We start from the raw sequence: 21450 nt of genomic DNA, 5'->3' as shown, positions 1-21450 counted from the left end.
CTTTTCTTTGGCAGAAAGTCTTCTGAGAAACAGCTTTGACTCATGCACACTACCCCCAAGAAAATGACTTTTTAAAGAAAATAAATGTTTGAGCTTGTATTTATTTATTTAAGAATTAAGACACGAGGGCCTGTGATATGACTGGTATGGTTAAGCACAGTGCTTCCCAGTGGAGGCCTCTGAGGTTGGTCTGCTTGGGTTCTGATTCTGGGTCTTAGTTATTAACAGTGTAACAGTGGGAATATGAGGAAGCTACCGAAACTCTGTTTTCTCAGCAGATGGTCTTGGAGTTAATTGGAGATAACTCAGGGAAAGAGCTTAGCACAGTGCCCAGCATGGATCAGCTCTCAGGACTTTGGCTATTAGTGGAGTGATGCAGTCTTGGAAGGGTTTTTTTTTTGTTTGTTTGTTTTTTCCTGCCATTTCTTTGTCTTAACCAGCTCTTCTTTATTGCTCTTGTTTAGTCGCTAAGTCGTGGCTGACTCTTTGCAAACTCATGGACTGCAGCATGCCAGGCTGCTCTGTCTTCCACTGTCTCCTGGAGTTTTCTCAAATGCATGTTCACTGAGTTGGTGATGCTGTCTAATGGTCTCATCCTCTGCCAAACCCTTCTCCTTTTACCTTCAATCTTTCCCAGCACCAGGGTTTTTTCAAATGAGTTGGCTCTTCTCATCAGGTGGCCAAAGTATTGGATCTTCAGTTTCAGCATGGGTCCTTCCAATGACTATTCAGGGTTGATTTCCTTTAGGATCGACTGGCTTGATATCCTTGCTGTCCAAGGGTGTCTCAAGAGTCTTCTCCAGCACCACATTTTGAAAGGATCAGTTCTTTGGTGTTCAAACTTCTTCATGGTCCAGTTCTTACCTCTGTACAAGACTACTGGAAAAACCATAGCTTTGACTATATGGACCTTTGTCAACCATTTCATGGCTGCAGTCAACATCCATAGTGATTTTGGAGCCCAAGAAAATAAAATCTGTCACTGTTTCCCCTTTTCCCCATTCATTTGCCATGAAGTGATGGGACTGGATGTCATGATCTTAGGTTTTTTTAATGTTGAGTTACAAGCCAGCTTTTTCACTCTCCTCTTTCACCCTCATCAAAAGATTCTTTACTTCCTCTTCACATTTGACATTAGAGCGATACATCAACATATCTGAGGCTGTTGATATTTCTCCTGACAATCTTGATTCTAGCTTATGATTCATCCAGCCCAGCATTTTGCATGATGTACTCTGCATAGAAGTTAAATAAGCAGGGTGACACTATACAGCCTTGCCGTACTCCTTCCCCAATTTTGAACCAGTCAACTGTTCCATGTCTGGTTCCACAATTGAGCTTGATTTCCACTTTGGCCCAGCTGTTTATTTCTTTCTGGAGCTATTAGTAATTGCCCTCTGCTCTTCCCCACGTGGCTCAGTGGTAAAGAATCTGCCTGCCAATTCAGGAGATGCCAGAGATGTGGGTTGGATCTCTGGATCAGAAAGATCGCCTGGAAGGGGAAATGGCAACCCACTCCTGCATTCTTGCCTGGAAAATCCCATGGATAGAGGAGCCTGGCAAGTTACATTCTACGGGGCTGCAAAGAGTTGGACACGAATGAGCATCCATGCACCCACTTCCCCATTTTGGACACTTTCCAATCTGGGGGGCTCATCTTCCAGTGTCATATCTGTTTGTCTTTTCATACTGTTCATGGGGTTCCTGCAGCAAGAATGCTGGAGGGAGTCACCATTTCCTCCTCCAGTGGAACAAATTTTGTCAGAGCCTGTCACTGTGACCGCTTTGTCTCAGGTGGTCCTCTGTAACACGGCTCACAGATTCATTGAATGATGCAAGCTCCTTCGCCACAAGGCTGTGATCCATGAAGGAGAACTTTTCTTTTGAGTCAACATTAATTTTTAGCCAATATTAATTAAGTACTCAGATAAGTTCATTAAATGAATGAATGAGATTTAGGTTCCAGCCCTCAGGTTGTGGCCAGCCAACCTGAGTGCAGAGAAGGCAACCAATGTCCAGAAAGCATACACTCCCCACTCTAAGGAGAGTTCTCTCAGACCCCTCAGAAAAGTCTTAAAGGTTCACACACTCTGCACAGCCTCCTATCCCTCCAGCTGCAGCAGCCTCCTCTTCTGCGAGCACCCTGGACAGGCAGTGCACCTGTTCCAGGCAAGGGTGGGAGGTGGGAGGGCATCCAGCGTGATGCCGGAAGGAACATTGGGTACCAGGCAACAAGGTCAGGTAGCTGCTGTGCTGTGTTCCGTCCAGTGAGAGAGTCCACTTGGAAGGCCAGATTCACCGGGCTGTCTCCGGGTGGACTGGAGAAAGGGAAGGGACGGACCGCGTAAGCCTCCTGCCTCCAGATTATTTCTAGTCCCCCTCCTTCCTGCGCGCCCTGGCCGTGTTCCTCAGCATGTGCTGGCCAGACGGCAAGGTGATCCGGCAGGACCCAGCAGTGTTTCAGGCAGGGGCTGCCTTCTGTTCTGCCAGGCAAGACCAGAGGCTCTGAAACACCCCAGGCTGGGGCCTGTCAGGAGCATGGCCCCGTGTGTTCCTGTTTCTGCACCTCGCTGGGAAAGAGCCACAGAACCTGTCTGCACAGATCCTCTGTGGAGTCACCCCCGCGACCCCAGCTCCACACCCGCACTAGCTCTGCTCCAGGTTCTTCGTCCTCTTCACTGCTCCATGGTTTCTTTTGTTCCTAACTCCTGCTCCCGTTACTGTGGGGTGGGGTTGGGGGTGGGGGGGGGCGAAGATGAAGAAGGAAATGGAAAGAACATTACAGGGCTTTGAAGGCTGGTGTGTGCAGAGCCCTGGGCCTGCTGCCCTGAGGAATCAGATCATAACAATTGAAGCATCTTGTGTGGCCCGGGTCCTGCGGTGAGACACAAGAGACGCAGGGGAACTAATACCAGCCTTCACTCGCTCTTTCTCCTGCTTACTCACTTACAACACGGGTCTCCAATGAGACAAAGTCTCAGCCACTGTTATTTCATTCTCGTCCGCTCCCTGACCTTGAACTCTCCCACCCAATCTCCCTTGACAGGGTCTCTCCCTCCTGCTGTCAGCAGTTTCTGCCCCAAGTCCGCTGCTCCATCCTCCTCTTTCAGCATCACGTGACCCCCTGCAGTTTGGCTCTGCATTTCTTTCTAAGCCAGATCCTAGCTCAGGCCTGAGATGGCCTCCTTTCTACCCGGTGCAGGAGCACCCTGCCCCTAAGACCCACACAGGCTGGCCCAAGAAAGTTCCTGGGAGCAGAGCACAGGCTTGTTGAGACCTAAATCCTGAGCCAAGAACAGCACCAAACCGAGTTTCGTAAATGCTATAAGGACCACACTCAAGGGCGTGGTTAAAGTGTGTTTCCCAAAATGTGGTCCTGGTGCGACCTGGGTCAGAATGGCAAAAGGTTACTAGCTAAAAGAACACATTCCCGGACCTCATTCCTCAAAATAAGGAATCAGTATCCGCATTACTAACATTCTCCTTATTTAAGTTGCAAGTTAAAGACTATGTGTGTATTATGAAAATACTAGCCAACAGCAGTATTGTTACTGAAAGTTTAGACCTGTTCCCTAAAAAATAATAGCTGCATGTTGGAAGAAACTTCCTTGGTAAGCTTGGAAAAGAACTGAGGCTTTGGGGAAATCACGTCGCTGTTCTGGCTTCAGTGTTCTCACCTCTGTTGTGAGAGGACTGGTTTCACTGGTCTCCCAGGTCCTTTCCAGCTCGGTTTCCCTCTGAGTCTAGGATTCTGTCACCATAGAGTGGCCCCTGTGTAAGCAGAGGTTGGGGAAGGGAACCCTACAGGTGGGAGAGTCAGGAAGAGAGAGAAGAGCATGGGTGGTGTGGGGTGCAGTGAGGGTACGGGCACAGTAAGAGGATTCCGCTTTGTAACTATAGACAGCTTTCTATAAAAACTTGTTAATGGATTCTTTCTGCACCTCAACTTCACCTCTCGGAAAAGGGAGCAAATGAAGGCTGCTGAATAACAATGTTTATGAAACATAAGCACATCATAGGTCTTCAAGAAAAGGTGAATAATATCATCACACATTATAGTATTTAGGATTAACAAAATCATGTCCATGAGATCCCTACTACAAGATATGGCACAAAATAGATGCCCAGAAAATGGTAGTCATTTTTTTTCCTGTGTACTAGAAACAAACTGTATTGAATTATTTCATCCTTTCCTTCATTCAACATGTATTTATTGAGCTCCTAGTCTGCAGGAAGTACAGCACTGATGTAAGGGGCAATGATACTTGCAATGGCTATGGTCCTGACCAGCAATGTGATCCAACAGGAGATATAGGTAAGTAAAGGCATTGTTGAAAGTGAAAGAAAGTGAAAGTGAAGTCGTGTCCAACTCTTTGCCACCCCGTGGACTGTAGCCTACCAGGCTCCTCCATCCATGGGATTCTCCAGGCAAGAATACTGGAGCGGGTTGCCATTTCCTTCTCCAGAAGATCTTCCTGACCCAGGGATCGAACCCGGGTCTCCCGCATTGCAGGCAGATGCTTTAACCTCTGAGCCACCAGGGAAGCCAAAGGCATTATTCAGTTCAGTTCAGTCGCTCAGTCATGTCCAACTCTTTGCCACCCCATGAATTGCAGCATGCCAGGCCTCCCTGTCCATCACCAACTCCCAGAGTTCATTCACACTCATGTCCATCGAGTCAGTGATGCCATCCAGCCATCTCATCCTCTGTCGTCCCCTTCTCCTGCCCCCAATCCCTCCCAGCATCAAAGTCTTTTCCAATGACTCAACTCTTCGCATGAGGTGGCCAAAGTACTGGAGTGTCAGCTTTAGCATCATTCCTTCCAAAGAAATCCCAGGGCCGATCTCCTTCAGAATGGACTGTGCCAGGGTCCAGCCCCGGTGGATCCAGGGAATTCAAAGCGGGAACGGCGTCGGCGAGGATCAGGAAACAACTGCTTAATTTAACGTTAATTAAGGATATAAAGAGTGGTTACATAAGGATAGATCAATGAGGAAATTCAGTGGAGAAAAGAGGCTGAATAATTCAGCCAGAAGGTGAGAGAAAGAACGACATGGGGAGACCAAGTTTCGGTGAACAAGGCCCGCACTTCATTTTCCAAAGTAGTTTTTATACCTTAAGTTATGCATAGAGGATAATGGGGGAAGGGGTAGAGTCATGCAGTAAGCCAGGCTTTCTTCCTGCAAACTTATCATATACAAAAGTTTAGGTGATTTGCATCATCTTCTGGCCTGGAAGCCTGTTAACTTTTTAAGACCCTTTCTTCAGAAAATTTATTTTTCTCTAAAGGTGATTAGTCAGGTGCCACCCTCCAAAAGCATTAGATAAAGTTGCATTCCTACAGGGTAAAGGTGTGGTGGGCTATAACAAGAAAAAGAATTAACTCAAGGGTCCAAGGTTACAAACATTAAAGCTACTACTTACACCAATTATATTAATCAATACACTGCCAGGGACACAGCAGGTAAGGGATATGGAGAGTTAGCAGCAAACATTGGCCCAACAAGTGAAAAACCCTTCACCAATACAATTTCTAATCAATCTTTTAACTGCTCAAAGGAATCTGTATTTAGACAGTTTAGAACATCTCATGCCTCTCACAGTTGGGAGGCTCTGAGCAATCACATGTGGCCGGAAAAACCTATTCAGGCAGGCTAGAGGACTTCCAAAGGAGTTTGTAGATTGAAACACTATCACACCAAGGAACTTTATTAACTGGAGCTGTATTTTCTTTTTTTTTTCCAGAGAGAGGTAGTGGGGGACAGCCCCCCGTAAAGTCAAAGGTGTAGGTGAGAGCACAAAGCAGAAAGTAGGCAGACTCTGGTTTTGGGGGTAGATGCTTGAGAATTTCCAGGGGGACTTCTGAGGCTCGATCCCACCTTTGCATATGCTGAGCCTCCTTCCTCATGACCTTTGCCACGGGCGGAGTTCCTGCTCCCAGCAGGACTGGTTGGATCTCCTTGCAGTCCAAGGGACTCTCAAGAGTCTTCTCCAACACCACAGTTCAAAAGCATCAATTCTTCGGCGTTCAGCTTTCTTCACAGTCCAACTTTCACATCCATACATGACCACTGGAAAAACCATAGCCTTGACTACACAGACCTCTGTTGGCAAAGTAATGTCTCTGCTTTTTAATATGCTATCTAGGTTGGTCATAACTTTTCTTCCAAGGAGTAAGCGTCTTTTAATTTCATGGCTGCAGTCACCATCTGCAGTGATTTTGGAGCCCCAAAAAATAAAGTCTGACACTGTTTCCACTGTTTCCCCATCTATTTCCCACGAAGTCATAGGATTGGATGCCATGATCTTCGTTTTCTGAATGTTGAGCTTTAAGCCAACTTTTTCACTCTCCACTTTCACTTTCATCAAGAGGCTTTTCAGTCCCTCTTCACTTTCTGTCATAAGGGTGGTGTCATCTGCATATCTGAGGTTATTGATATTTCTCCTGGCAATCTTGATTCCAGCTTGTGCTTCTTCCAGCCCAGCGTTTCTCATGATATACTCTGCATAGAAGTTATATTAGCAGGGTGACAATATACAGCCTTGACGTACTCCTTTTCCTATTTGGAACCAGTCTGTTGTTCCATGTCCAGTTCTGCCTGTTGCTTCCTGACCTGCAAAGGCATTATTCAGTTCAGTTCAGTTCAGTTCAGTCGCTCAGTCGTGTCCGACTCTTTGCGACCCCATGAATCGCAGCAAACACTGTGCAATTGATGCTGAGCCATAGGAAAAGCAAGATACTGTGAACATACAATGTATCAGAGTGTACCAGGCTAGCACAACAGGTGCAAATGAAAGAATGCTCATGGCATGCATGGCCATGGAGATTAAAGAGGGTGGAGAAATAAGAAGGGACAGTTCACAAAAAGCTGTATAAGTCATGCTGTTTACATCTTCCCTTGTTTTTAGGGTGTGAGGAGCCACTGATGTGTTTTAGAAAACTTACTCGATAGCCAGGTGGAGAAGGAACTGGGTTATAAAACCAGAGGCAGTGACGAGGAAAGAGGATGGTGTGGTAAGGGATGATGATACCAGGATGATAATAATGGCATAGATAAAAACAGATTCCAAACATGCTCAAGAAGCAGAACCTACAGAACCAATTATAGATTGGACTGAGGGGTATGGAAGTAGTATTTTAGGGTCATTCAAGTTGTTTCCCAATGATCAGTCAGAGCGAAGCCTCCACATAAATGACTGGTTAATGTTGACCTACATTTAAAAATGCAGACAGTGTGTTCAACAGGTTTATTTTAACAAATCAACGATTTTTGTTAGCTCAGTTTCTTTGTAATTATAATCATAGTTTCAGAATTTGGGAGGAATTACATTAGGATTTTTATTAGGGCTTTGGTTTTCTATTAATTCCAGATGAAACTTCTTATAACATCTTCAGATGCAATAATGAGCTTTAACCACTTGATGGCCACATTTCAAAGTCCTTTATCTTCCTCACCTCTGACAATTTTCTCTCTATTCTAATCAGCTGTCTCTGGGACTAAATACATCTGTTTTTTTTTTTTTTCTGCTTTAGTAGAATGTCTGTTCTTTCATCTACAAGACATGAGTATGAAATTGTACTGGATCCACAGTAGGTGGATCTTCACTAAAAATATTTAATAAACAAACGGCCAAATGAATGGATATCAGTGATAATCTGGTTTGCAAATACTTGGGACAGTTTGAAGCTTCATTATATTTCATATGTTTGAAATTCAGACAACCACTGTTTCATACCAAACAAAGAAGTATTAGAATAAAGTAGAGAGTTTAGAAAATGTTTTATATGTGTAGACAACAAAATAGCCTTCTAACCATATTAATAGAAGCCTTAATAAAGGAAGAAAATCTTTCCTTGTTTGTATGCAATACTGATTCTAAAGCTTGCATAATTGTCTTATTTAGGTGAATGCATGGTATACATGGAATCTGTTGCAATTCAGGAGACCTGGGTTTGATCCTGGGTTGGGAAGATCCCCTGGAGAAGGGAAAGGCTACCCATTCCAGTATTCTGGCCTGGAGAATTCCATGGACTGTATAGTCCATGGGGTCGCAAAGAGTTGGACACTACTGAGTGACTTTCACTTTTTCATGGTACGTTTTTCACTTAACATTTAACGTAAACATCTGTGTTTGACAATAGTTTCTACCATGTTAACTTTAGCTATTGAGGCGATGAGCCAGCATGTCCTTTTCATCACATATTAAGCCATTTCTGAATTTCATGACAATAAATCATGCTGTGAAAAACATTTCCTAGAGACACAGTCTCAGAATATTTAGAGCAAAATATGCTTTTCTGAGAATGAAACATCATTAAGATGCACAATAGAGCTGACTACAGATGTATTATCAGATGACAGTATTTATTTATTGAAAAGGACCAGCCCTGGAGGCTAAGAGAAAAAGAAAGCACTATTAGTAAGTACTATTGGTACAATAAGACTTTTGCTGTTGTTCAGTCGCTCAGTCGTGTCTGACTCTTTGTGACCCTATGGACTATAGCCCAGCCCACCAGACTCCACTGTCCGTGGGATTCTCCATACAAGAGTACTGGAATGGGTTGCCATGCCCTCGTTTAGGGGATCTTCCTGACCCAGGAATTGAACCCGTGACTCCTGCATTGCAGGCAGATTCTTTACTGCTGAGCCACCAGGGAAGCCCCAATCTCACTAATAGGGCTGCCCATAAAATGGAAATGGACATAGGGTTTGCAGCCAAATTGCTTTTGAATATGCAAGTACCAATGACAAAAAGCATTCAAACCAGAATTTTAGTCTGATTTCATTAAATATTCCATTTTTCTAGCTCTATAGTTTTATTTCAAGCTCATCAAGTGGATTTCTGGTTGGAATCTGATTTTCCATGTAGGTCTGCCTCCAGGGAAGAAACATTCTCCCCTAGATTTTCTGGTATTTTTAGCCTTTCTACCAAAGATCTCTCTATGGAGTGATATATTGCTTGTCATGTAGTTTTCTACAGAAAGAACAATGCCCAAAAATGTGCTTCAACTTTTTCTGATCACTATTATAGGGTGAAATTACTATTTCACCCTATAAATAAATTACTTGCCATCATAATTAAATACATCAATCTCATGAGCTCAGCTAATATAAATCTGAGACATGAATTTCTTCTTACCAACAAAATCAACTCAGAACCTGTAGGACTCCAAGCCAGATGCTAGATTACATAAATTCACCAAGGTATTCATTGCACTCTGTCCCATTTCTGGACACAGCTTGCCAGCCTTGTCTCCTGGTGAAGAAGTGAAGTGTTACTTGATCAGCTGTGCCTGGCTTTTAGTGACCCCATGGACTGCAGCCCACCGGGCTCCTCTGTCCATGGGATTTTCCAGGCAAGGATACTGGAGTGGGTTGCCATTTCCTTCTCCAGGGGATCTTCCCTACCCAGGAATTGAACCCAGGTCTTTGCACTGCAGGCAGATTCTTTACCGACTGAGCTACAAGGGAAGCCCTGGTGGATGCACATTAACATGACCATTTGTGTTAGGTACAAGTATGTATAATTTCTAGAGAAACTCTTACATTAATCAGAGGTGGGTTCAAACTTTGAAAACTTGAAGCTCACATAATTTGAAAGGAGAGTATCATTTTTTAAAAAAATAATACAAAACTGTGGATGCAAAATTAAATATTTATCCAGAAATCACATTATAGATTTTAAAAATCTGACCAGTAACATATATATCATGATAATTTAACATTTTTATTAATCAACTATCTGATATATCTCTATAATAATTTCTCCTACATTTTTGGCAGTATGTTCTTTAATCACCTGTTTATATGACAGTGGTTTTTTCCTTTCTATACAGATTATGGTAAATATAATTCAGCCTTTCTTCTAGTAATGGTTGAATCATTGATACTTTAGAAAAAATTATTTTACCTCACTGATTATTGGAAATACCTCCTTTATAACATGTATTTCCAATGCTATAAATTTCCCTCTAAATACTGCTTTTGTTGCATCCTATGTGAAGAGTTGACTCATTGGAAAAGAACCTGATGCTAGGAGGGATTGGCGGCAGGAGAAGAAGGGGACGACAGAGGATGAGATGGCTGGATGGCATCACCAACTCAATGGACATGAGTTTGGGTGAACAGGAGTTGGTGATGGACAGGGAGGCCTGGCGTGCTGCAATTCATGGGGTCGCAAAGAGTCGGACATGACTGAGCGACTGAACTGAACTTTTTAAAAGTTGTATTTTCACTTTCAGGTTATGATTGCTTTTAATAGATCCTCTTTTTATTTCTGTTTTCTGATATTCCATTATGCTTGGTGACATTTATCCTGCTTGAGGTTTGTTACAAATGCTGGAAATAAAATTTGGTGTCTTTAAAAAATTTGGGGGAAACCCCGACCCATTATTTTCTTTTGAAGTATTGCTTTTATGTCATTCTATTCCTGGAATTCTTTTTGGTAAGACCTTTCTTTCTGGAATTCTAATTTAAATCCTGTTTAACTTGCTTTATCTACCATCTCTTAACATCAGATTCACATTTTCCAAAAATTTGTTTCTCAGCATTGTATTTTGGATAATTCCTTTGCTGTCTTTCCATTCACTAACTTCCCACTGAGGGAAATTTGTCTAATTTTCTGTTGAGGTTTTAATTTCTAAAAGTTCTATTTGATTCCTTTTCAAATATGTTTGGTCATATTTTAAATAATCTTGGTCATATTTCAAATTTTTCTTTTATTTCTTTAAACGTAGCACTTGCCTTCTGTGTCTGATATTCCAATGACTAAAATATTTGTTAGCCCAAATCACCTGTTATTATTGCATCTGCTGACATTTAGATAACGCTTTGTTACCGTATGTCTTTGTGATATTTGGCTGTGAGTTGCTCCTTTTCCTTGGAACTTGTCTGGGGATTTTTAACTAGAAATACTAGATTGAAGCTATGTTTCTGCATAAAACATATATATATATATATACTAGGGCTTCCCCAATGGCTCAGTTGGTAAAGAATCTGCCTGCAATGGAGGAGACACAGGAGACTTGGATTCAGTCCCTGGGTCGGACAGATCCCCTGGAGGAAGAAATGTCAACCCCAGTATTCTTGCCTGGAGAATCCCATGGACAGAGGAGCCTGGGGGGCTACAGTCCACGGGGTTGCAAAGAGTCGGACACGACTGAGCAAACATTCACCTCTTATAAGTATTACCTGATTGTCTGACAGCACTATCAACCTGTTCCAACTCTAAATCTAAACACAGTTAGAAACGTGAGGTTTTACATATCACATAGGTGTCTTTAATTTGGACCACAAATGCTGTGGCTTGTGGTTTGAAAGATGTCGTCTTTTCAGGTGCTAGCTTTTTAAGGCAACATTCTACCGGGCGGTCTATCTGGCAGGGGCCCTGCATTTTGTCTTCTGTTCCCCGCATTCTGTAGAGTTGTTAGAATGAAAACCTGCATTCTCCTGGGCCTGGAAGAAGTCTTTAGCACAAAAACTGCCTTTGTTTCTTTCTTACCTTCCAGGTTCCTACTCTCACTTGAGTAGGTCTTTTCTAGTCCCTTCTTATAGTTTCAGATCCATGATGTTCTTTAAAAGATGTTTTTCTATTTTACCCAGCATTTCGGTTGTTTAAATCAACTCGCCGAAAAGAGTTAGAGCAAGACTGAGACTGCTGTCCTTACAAAGTCCTATTTTCAAGACTGGCCTTTGGCTGGCGTCCGGTGGCTACCCACCATTCCTAGAACTGCTAAGAGTGGTTCTCTGTACCTAAAACTATCTGTACCAGCAATGTGGTTTATGCTGAACATATGCTGAACACCTACTTTCTTTTCGAGAGTCTGGAATTTTGGTCTGCGATATGTAGAGAAAGCCCATATGTTCAGCCTCTGATAAAAATTCGGTACCAAGTCTCATAAGCTTCCCTACTTGACATTTCTCAGGTGTTGTCAGCTCTCATTTCTCAGCCGTAACTCATTCTTGGAATTAAACACTTCCCTGGGAGACGACTCTCAGAAGCTAGTTTCTGATTTCCTCTGGACTTCTCCCCATGCACCTTTCCCTTTGCTGATTTTACTTTGCATCCTTCCACTGTAATAGATCTTAGATGTGACTACAACTGTATGCTGTCTTTTTTTTTTCATTATATTTTATTATTTTTTAATTTTTTTATTATTATTTTTTTTTGAGTCTTCCTAGTAAATCACCAAACCTGGGGGTAGTCCAAGGACCTCCAACACACCCATACTGGCAGAAAATCCAACAACATATCACCTTTAAAGAGGTTGTGTCCCCATTTAATAATTGAAAATCCCTGTAATCTAGAGATAGTAGTTAAAAGTTAAATGAGTTTGCTAGGGCTACCATAACAAAATGTCACAATGTCTGATTTTTCCTTCTGGTTGCCTTCTTTATTGTAAACTCAAGGTACATTTCTCCTTTTTATTTGGCTAAACCAGTATGTTGGAACACATAAATACCACATTTGATAAGAGAAATTCTATGACAAAAAATCTCTCCATTATCAAGTAAGTTTGGGAAGCATTGATAAAATCAAATGGTTTTTTCAGTGTAGAAGTGCTCAGAGCTTTCAGTGCATTATCCTGTAATAAAAAGATGTGGTAAGCAGTGCTTTCAGAACTTAATTCACCTCAAAATCCTTCTTTTCCTTCGAATATCTATTCATCTAACTTAGGACACTAATATTCCTGAGGCACAGCTTAGAAAATGCTGCAATAAAAATTTGCCTCCTGTCTTTCGAAAAGCCTTGGTGTTTAAGTGTTTGTTTGTTTGTTTGTTTGTTTTTGCTTGTTTTGTTGATTGGCTTCAGTCATATTTAGCAACCATCTTTTGAGCTGCCTCAAAATCATTAGAGATTTAAATCATACTGATATGCCCAGATTTACCCTCAGGAGCAAAAATCCACAGTGCTCTTAAGTTAAAGATGTCTTATTCTTAATCGGAAACAGTTATGTGCCTTCTTGGGATAACCAGAACTTTGTTGCTGGCAACTCCAATATTCTCAACTCCAGAACAGACCTAGTAAAACTTACCTACCACGTGGGAGTGATTTCAAGTAAAACCATTTATGCAAATAGATCTTGTAAATTAATAAACAACATTCATGGGTAAAAAAATTGTAAAGATACAGGTCTGCTCTTTCTTAAAACTTGGGGAAAAATTACAAATAAATTAGAAAAAAATTCATTGATTATTGAATAATCAATCAATCCTGCTTTGTGGGAGAAGGCTTTTTGGATACCTTCTTGGAATGGGAAGAAGATTTTAGTGGATTTCTTACATGTTGACCCAAAATGCTGTTGATAGGATTTACAAAATGTTCACATCTCCCATTATGATCACTGAGTCAGAGGTTCCCCATGGATTTCTTTTCCATTGCTCACATAAAAGGCCAAAGTACTCTGTGGCTACACACAAGAGACTCAATTGTCTATATTGCCCTTGAAATTTAGTAAGTAGATTACTGCCTTTTTATTCCAAAGAATTTCCCACCATAATTGTCATGCTCTCTTATTTCGGAACATTTTAATTGTCGTGTCAGAACATTTTGAAACATTCAGGGTCTCAAATAGTATTTACTAAGTTTAAGTCATTTATTGTTTTATTTTATCTATTAACCCTATACCTGCTCATCAACCATGACTAACAACACCCGCCGCCACCATTAAAATCAAATAATCCCAAGTTCCAATTTGCTTGGGCAGACTTATCTTGGATAAATATTCAGGTCCTGATAGAATTTTGGAAATCTTGAATGTTGACACTTTCAGGACTTCTGTTAGTTTGAGGATCCAGGCTCAAACAACTCTCCATGGCCTGTGAGTTGATAAAGAGTAACTGTGGAGTTAAAGAGGAATAAGAGTTAAACAGTGTACAAATAAATGAATGGGACTCTCTACTATAATTCATGCTTAAATATGCTATGTTGGCAGCATTCATCTCATGCCCTGATCCATTCATTTTGACTATAAATGGAGTCAATCTCCAGGGTGGTATGCAAACCCACTGTAGGAGATGAAGACAAACCTCTTGGAGCAAGAAAAAATCAGGTTAATGCCATGGTTGGGTCTCAGGTGTCAGAGCCAGAAAGAGCATATACCCAGAAGGAGAGTCGACAGGACTAAAATCACCAGAGAAGCCTACCTGTCATCAGTTTCAAATAGTATGTGCAGAAATAAGTGAGTGAAAGTCTCTCAGTCATGTCCAACTCTGCCACCCCATGGGATTCTCCAGGCCAGAATACTGGAGTGGGTAGCCTTTCCTTTCTCCAGGGGATCTTCCCAACCCAGGGATTGAACCCAGTTCTCCCACATTGTAGGCAGATTCTTTACCAGCTGAGCCACAAGGGAAGTCTGGGAAAAAATAAAACCAGTAACAAAACCAAAAGGTCAAGAGTTAGACACAAACAGAAAAAAAGAAAAAGAAACTATAAAACCCAGAATATTTTCAGGTATAGCAAAAAGTCACTTTCATTGAGCTCCAGTGATATGGTAGATCCAACCAGTCCATCCTAAAGGAGATCAGTCCTGGGTGTTCATTGGAAGGACTGATGTTGAAGCTGAAACTCGAATACTTCGGCCACCTGATGCAAAGAGCTGACTCATTGGAAAAGACCCTGATGCTGGGAAAGATTGAGGGTGGGAGGAGAAGGGGATGACAGAGCATGAGATGGTTGGATGGCATCACCGAGTCGATGGACATGAGTTTGAGTAGACTCCGGGAGTTGGAGATGGACAGGGAGGCTTATCATGCTGCAGTTCATGGGGCTGCAAAGAGTCAGACATGACTGACTGAACTGAACTGAACTGAACTGAGTGATATGGTGGATGGGAAATATGACCAGTATTAATACTGCTATCCACCACCAAACAGCAGGTACTGTGTTTACCTGTTCATGCCTCTTTCCCTGTGTGTACCAGCTCAGGGAGTGATGCTGATTCTGCTTAAAGTACAGTAACTTTCCACAAATGCCTTCCTCTATCGCTAACCCTCAATCTAGTTTCAGAATCTTCCCCTATGGAAGCAGCCACACACAGTGTTAAACCAAAAAACCACAGGATTGCATTGCTCCGACTCCTCTCCAAACATGAAATATGAGCAGGTTTCTACACTTAAACACAAAACACTATTATTAACTTGTTCTCTCATTTGAAAAGAGGAAATGGTTTAAGATGGATCTGATTCAAGAGGCAGTTGGATACAGGACGGTAGGAAGTCTCGAGGGACACACTGATGTGGGATTCAGTCAAAAAGCTCCAAGTGCTCTGATCTTCCTAATCTAGTGTTTATTTGAGTCAAAGGATTAAAGCCAGCACACATGTAAACACAGTCATCTCCAGCACCTCATGTCTCGCGCTTGTGGAGTAGGTCAGTGAGTGCCCTCACCTGTGTCTTTGTGTTTGGATCTGTAGACAGTCCTGTGAAATAGACAGAAAAGGGATTAGTTCCCACATCATGTAATGACCACAGCAGGAATGGGGAGCCCACTGTAAAGGAGGCCGGTAAGTTCATATTTCTCATTTCTCAGAGGCAGAGCTCCCCTTCCTGGTCTGCAGTGTCAGAGAGAAAAGTTGGCATCAGTTCTTGGCCGACTGCTTCCCAGGGCAATCCTTATTCTTGTCTCAGCCCTGCTGCAGCTGCGTGCTGTGCTCCTCCCCAGCAGCGGGAATCTGCTCAGCCCTTCTGAGTGACAATGGGAGTCAGCAGAGGGGTTTGCCCCTCTATCCTGGCCAGTGTCAGGACACCCCTGGCCAGGATAGAGGGGCAAACCCATCTCAGTACACTGTGAGAAAGCTCAGTTGCTACCTGATGTCTGTCCTGCAGTGCCCACAGGTGCCATGCATTCTTGCACCCCACCCTTTCCTTGGTTTGACCCTCAAAGGGTTTCTTCAACAGATGCCAGTTCCCTGGGATTTGCACCATGCTTGGGTAGTGACATCGCCAGGTCTCTGGGGTGTGGGTTTTGTTCCTGTTTTCTGACTCCTAAGCTCTGTAAGACATATGGAATCCTTCAGCTCAAAGCCTGGCATTGGCCCTGGGTTCATGTATCCCTCTTAGGAGAAAGTCCCTACAGGATGGAGAGCTCTTTGAACTCCCAATGTTCACTGTCCAGAACAGAACCTGCTCTGCCACTGTTAAGATCTGGTTTGGAATTACCAGTCCCTCCTGGGGAAACAGAATAGAGCTTTGCTCCCATTCCCCACATTTCTATGAGCTGTTGCCCCATCCTAAACTTGGTCTTCCCTTTTTTACTTCATGTTATTCACACTTGAGAATTATTTAGATCCGTTTGAAGTGGAAAGGGTTTTCCCTGGTCCTCTATAATGCCTTAAATGATTTTTGTTTGAAAATGATTATGAGATTTTAAAATACTAATTTATGTTCCTTATGAATAAGGACTTCCCTGGTGGCTCAGACGGTAAAGCGTCTGTCTACAATGCTGGAGACCTGGGTTCGATCCCTGGGTGGGGAAGATTCCCTGGAGAAGGAAATGGCAACCCACTCCAGTACTCTTGCTTAGAAGGTCCCATGGACGGAGGAACCTGGTGTCCATGGGGTCGCAAAGAGTCGGACATGACTGAGTGACTTCACTTCACTTATGAATAGGCTAATCTCTCTCCCTTGAATGTCACCTGCCACTAATACTTTATAGGAAGGTTGGAGTAGGAAAGAAGGAGGATATAATATAGGAGAAAATGAAGGAAAACCCATGTCCAGTTTCTCCTGGCTTTAGCAATGCTTCCGGATGACTCAGACAAATGCGAAGAGAAGAAAACAAAACCATCACCACTAACAAAACCCAGTCTATTCAGCGCTAAGAGGTTGTGTAAAGAAGGGAAAGGCCAGGGAGAAGTGGAGCTGGAGCAGACATCATTTTTGTCATTCAGTCACTCAGTTGCGTCTGACTCTTTGCAGCCCCATGGACTGCAACAGACCAGGCTCCTCTGTCCTCCACTATCTCCCAGAGTTTGCTCTGATTCATGTCCATTGAGTTGGTGATGCTATCTAACCAGTTCATCCTCTGCCGCTCCCTTCTCCTTTTGCCTTCAATCTTTCCCAACATCAGTGTCTTTTCCAATGAATCGGCTCTTCTCATCAGGTGGCCAAAGTATTGGAGCATCAGCTTCAACATCAGTTTTTCTGGTAAATATTCAGGGTTTATTTCCTTTAGGATTGACTGATCTCCTTGCAGTTCAAGGGCCTCTCAGGAGTCTTCTCCAGTACTACAATCTGAAAGCATCAATTCTTTGGCATTCAGCCTTCTTTATGGTCCAACTCTCACATCTGTACATAACTACTGGAAAAATCTTAACTGACTAAATGGACCTTTATTGGCAAAGTGATGTCTCTGCTTTTTAATAGGTTCTCTGCTGCTGCTGCTAAGTTGCTTCAGTTGTGTCCGACTCTGTACGACCCCATAGACAGCAGCCCACCAGACTACCCCATCCCTGGGATTCTCCAGGCAAGAACACTGGAGTGGGTTGCCATTTCCTTTCCCAATGCATGAAAGTGAAAAGTGAAAGTGAAGTCACTCCGTCGAGTCTGACTCTTGGTGACCCCATGGACTGCAGCCCACCAGACTCCTCCATCCATGGGATTTTTCAGGCAAGAGTACTGGAGTGGGGTGCCATTGCCTTCTCTGTAATATGCTCTCTAGGTTTGTCATAGTTTTCCTTCCAAGGAGCAAGTGTCTTAATATCATAGCTTTAGTCACTGTCCACAGAGCTTTTGGAGCCCAAGAAAAGATAATCTGTCACAGTTTCCACTTTTTCCCCATCTACTTACCATGAAGTGATGGGACTGGATGCCATGATCTTAATTTTTTAATATTGAATTCTAAGCCAGCTTGTTCACTCTCCTCTTTCACCCTCATCGAGAGGCTCTGTAGTTCCTCTTCACATTCTGCCATTTGAGTGATATCGTCTGCATATCTGAGGCTGTTGATATTTCTTCTGTGAATCTTGGTTCCAGCTTGTAAGTCATCCAGCCCCACTTTTCACATGATATACTCTGCAGAGAAGTTAAATAAGCAGGGTGACAATATACAGCCTTATCCTATTACTTTCCCAGTTTTGAACCATTCAGTTGTTCCTTGCCCAGTTCTAACTGTTGCTTCTTAACCCAAGGTTTCTCAGGAGACAGGTAAGGTTGTCTCATATTCCTGTCTATTTAAGAATTTTGTACAGTTTGTCGTGATTCACACAAAGGCTTTAGTGTAGTAAATGAAGCAGAAGTATTAATAGATGTTTTTCTAGAATTCCCTTGATTTCTCCTTGATCCAATGAATATTGGCAATTTGATCTCTGGTTCCTCTGCCTCTTTGAAACCCAGCTTGTACATCTGGAAGTTCTCAGTTCATGTCCTATTGAAGCCTAGCTTGAAGGATTTTGAACATAACCTTACAAGCATGTGAAATGAGCACAGTTGTACAATAGCTGGAACATTCTTTGGCATTACCCTTCTTTAGGAATGGAAGGAAAATTGACCTTTTCCAGACCTGTGGCCACTGCTGAGTTTTCCAAATTTGCTGACATATTGAGTGCAGCACTTTCACAGCATCATCTTTTAGGATCTTAACTAGCTCAGCTGAAATTCCATCACCTTCAATGGCTTTGTTAGTGGTAATACTTCCTAAGGCCCACTTGACTTTGCACTCCAGGATGTTCAGCTCCTAGACGAGTGACCATACCATCATGGTCACCGGGGCCATTAAGACCTTTCTTATATAGTTCTGTGTATTCTTGCCACCTCTTCTTAACCTCTTCTGCTTCTTTTAGGTCTTTACCATTTCTGTCCCATCTCATTACCATCCTCACATGAAACATTCCCTTGATATCTCCAGTTTTCTTGAAGAGATGTCTAGTCTTTTCCATCTATTGTTTTCCTCTATTTCTTTGCACTATTCAATTAAGAAGGCCTTCTTATCTCTCTTATATCTTCTTATCTTCTTATATCTTTCCCTTTCTCTCTTAGACAATCACTATGAATCCCAGGGCTATTCACAGAGTTTTGAAACTCTGCATTCAGTTGTTCTTTGGGATGGATTTGGTCACTGCCTCCTGTGCAGTGTTATGAACCTCCATCCATAGTTCTTCAGGCCCTTTGTCTACCAGATCTAATTCCATGAATCTATGCATTCACTGCATAATCTTTGATTATATCATACCCTTTCTCTACAGTTTAAGTCAGCTAGGGGTTTTGATCTGACCCACAATCAGTTCCAGATCTTGTTTTTGCTGACTGTGTAGAGCTTCTCCATCTTTGGCTACAAACAACATAGTCTGATTTTGGGGTTGACCATTTGTTGAGGTCCCTGTGTAAAGATGTCTCTGGGGTTGCTGGGAAAGGGTATTTGATACCCTTTCTGTTAGCTGTTGCCCTGCTTTATTTTGTATTCCAAGGTCAAACTTCCTGTCATTCTGGGTATCTCTTGACTTCCTACTCTTGCATTCAAATCCCTTATGATGAAAAGGATATCTTTTTTGTTGTTGTTGTTGTTAGTTCTAGAAGCTCTTGTAGGTCTTCATACAACTGGTCAAATTCCAGTTCCCTCATCATCAGTGGTTGGGGCACAGACTTGGATTACTGTGATGTTTAATGGTTTGCCTTGGAATTAACTGGGATTATTCTGTTGCTTTTGAGATTGCACCCAAGTACCACATTTGCCTTCTTGTATTTCTTGTTCTTTGGGATAGATATAATTCATTCAATTAAATTTACCATTCCTGTCCACTGATTCTAAGATTTAGATGTTCAACCTTGCCATCTCCTACCTGACCACGTCCAATTTACCTTGATTTATGGACCTAACATTCCATCCATAGTTCATCAGGCCCTTTGTTCTACCAGATCTAATTCTTTTGCTCTTGAATCTATGCATCACTTCCACTGCATAATCATAATCATAGATGATTTTTATCATCTTCAGGTGTCATATCTTTTTGCCTCTTCATACTGTTAATTCAGTTCTCCAGGCAAAAAATTTGGAGTGTGTTGCCATGTCCTTCCTCTGCTGCTAAGTCACTTCAGTTGTGTCTGACTCTGTGTGACCCCATAGACGGCAGCCCATCAGGCTCCCTTGTCCCTGGGATTCTCCAGGCAAAAACACTGGAGTGGGTTGTCATTTCCTTCTCCAATGCATGAAAGTGAAAAGTGAAAGTGAAGCCTCTCCTGGACTCTTGGCCCATGGACTGCAGCCTACCAGGCTCCTCTGTCCATGGGGTTTTCCAGGCAAGAGTACTGGAGTGGGGTGCCATTGCCTTCTCCATGTCCTTCCTCAGGGGACCACAATTTGTCAGAACTCTTCACTATGACCCGTCCGTCTTTGGTGACCCTGCACTACATGGCTCATAGCTTCACTGAGTTATGCTAGCCCCTTTTCCATGAGAAGGCTGTGATCCTTGAAGAGGGAGGAGATATAGCCCCATTCATTATTTAGGAGTTTGGGGAAAAAACCACTTTTCAGGCTGCCCCATACCAACATGGTATTGTTGTTGCTGTTCAGTCGCCAAGTGGTGTCTGACTCTGCACAGCCCCATGGGCTGCAGAATGCCAGGCCACCTTTCCCCCTTTTATTTTCCATGAAGTGATGAGACCAGATGTCATGATCTTAGTTTGTTTGTTTGTCTTAATATTGGGTTTTAAGCCAGCTTTTTCACTCTCCTTCTTCACCCTCATCAAGAGGTTCTTTAGTTCCTCTTTGCTTTCTGCCATCAAACAACATCAGTCTGCCTTTTGTGACCCCATGGACTTGCATGCCATTTGTCCTTTGAGCTTGCTCAAACTCATGTCCATGTCAGTGATGCCATCCAAAAGATGTCTTCAATCTTTTACAGCATCAGGGTCTTTTCTTTTGCTGGGCCAAAGTATTGGTTTTTGATCAGCATCAGTCCTTCCTGTTCAGGCTGATTGCCTTTGATTGAATTTATTTTGTATTCCAAGGTCAAACTTCCTGTCATTCTGGGTATCTCTTGACTTCCTACTCTTGCATCCAAATCCCTTGGTGAATGAAAAGGATATCTTTTTGTTGTTGTTGTTGTTTTATTCTAGAAGCTCTTCTGGGTCTCATACAACTGGTCAAATTCAGTTCTGACTCATCATCAGTGGTTAAATAAACAGGGTGACAGCCTTGCCAGACTCCCTCCTCAATTGGATTACTGTGATGTTTAATGGTTTGCTCAGGAGGTAGGTAAAATGGGTTGTTGTTCCCATCTTTTTAATAATTTTCCACAGATTGTTGTGAGCCACACAGTCAAAAGTTCAGCATAGTCAATAAAATAGAGATAGATGATTTTCTGGAATTCCCTTGTTTTCTCTTTGATATGGTGAATATTGGCAATTTGATGTATGGTTTCTCTGCTTTTTCTAAACCCAGCTGAACATCTGGAAGTTTTTGGTTCAATTAATACTGAAGCGTAGTTTGGAGGATTTTAAGCAGGGTCTTAC

This window comes from Bos mutus, chromosome 19 (assembly GCF_027580195.1).
Source record: "Bos mutus isolate GX-2022 chromosome 19, NWIPB_WYAK_1.1, whole genome shotgun sequence".
In the NCBI taxonomy this organism is placed as follows: domain Eukaryota; kingdom Metazoa; phylum Chordata; class Mammalia; order Artiodactyla; family Bovidae; genus Bos; species Bos mutus.
This window is presented reverse-complemented; position numbering follows the sequence as displayed.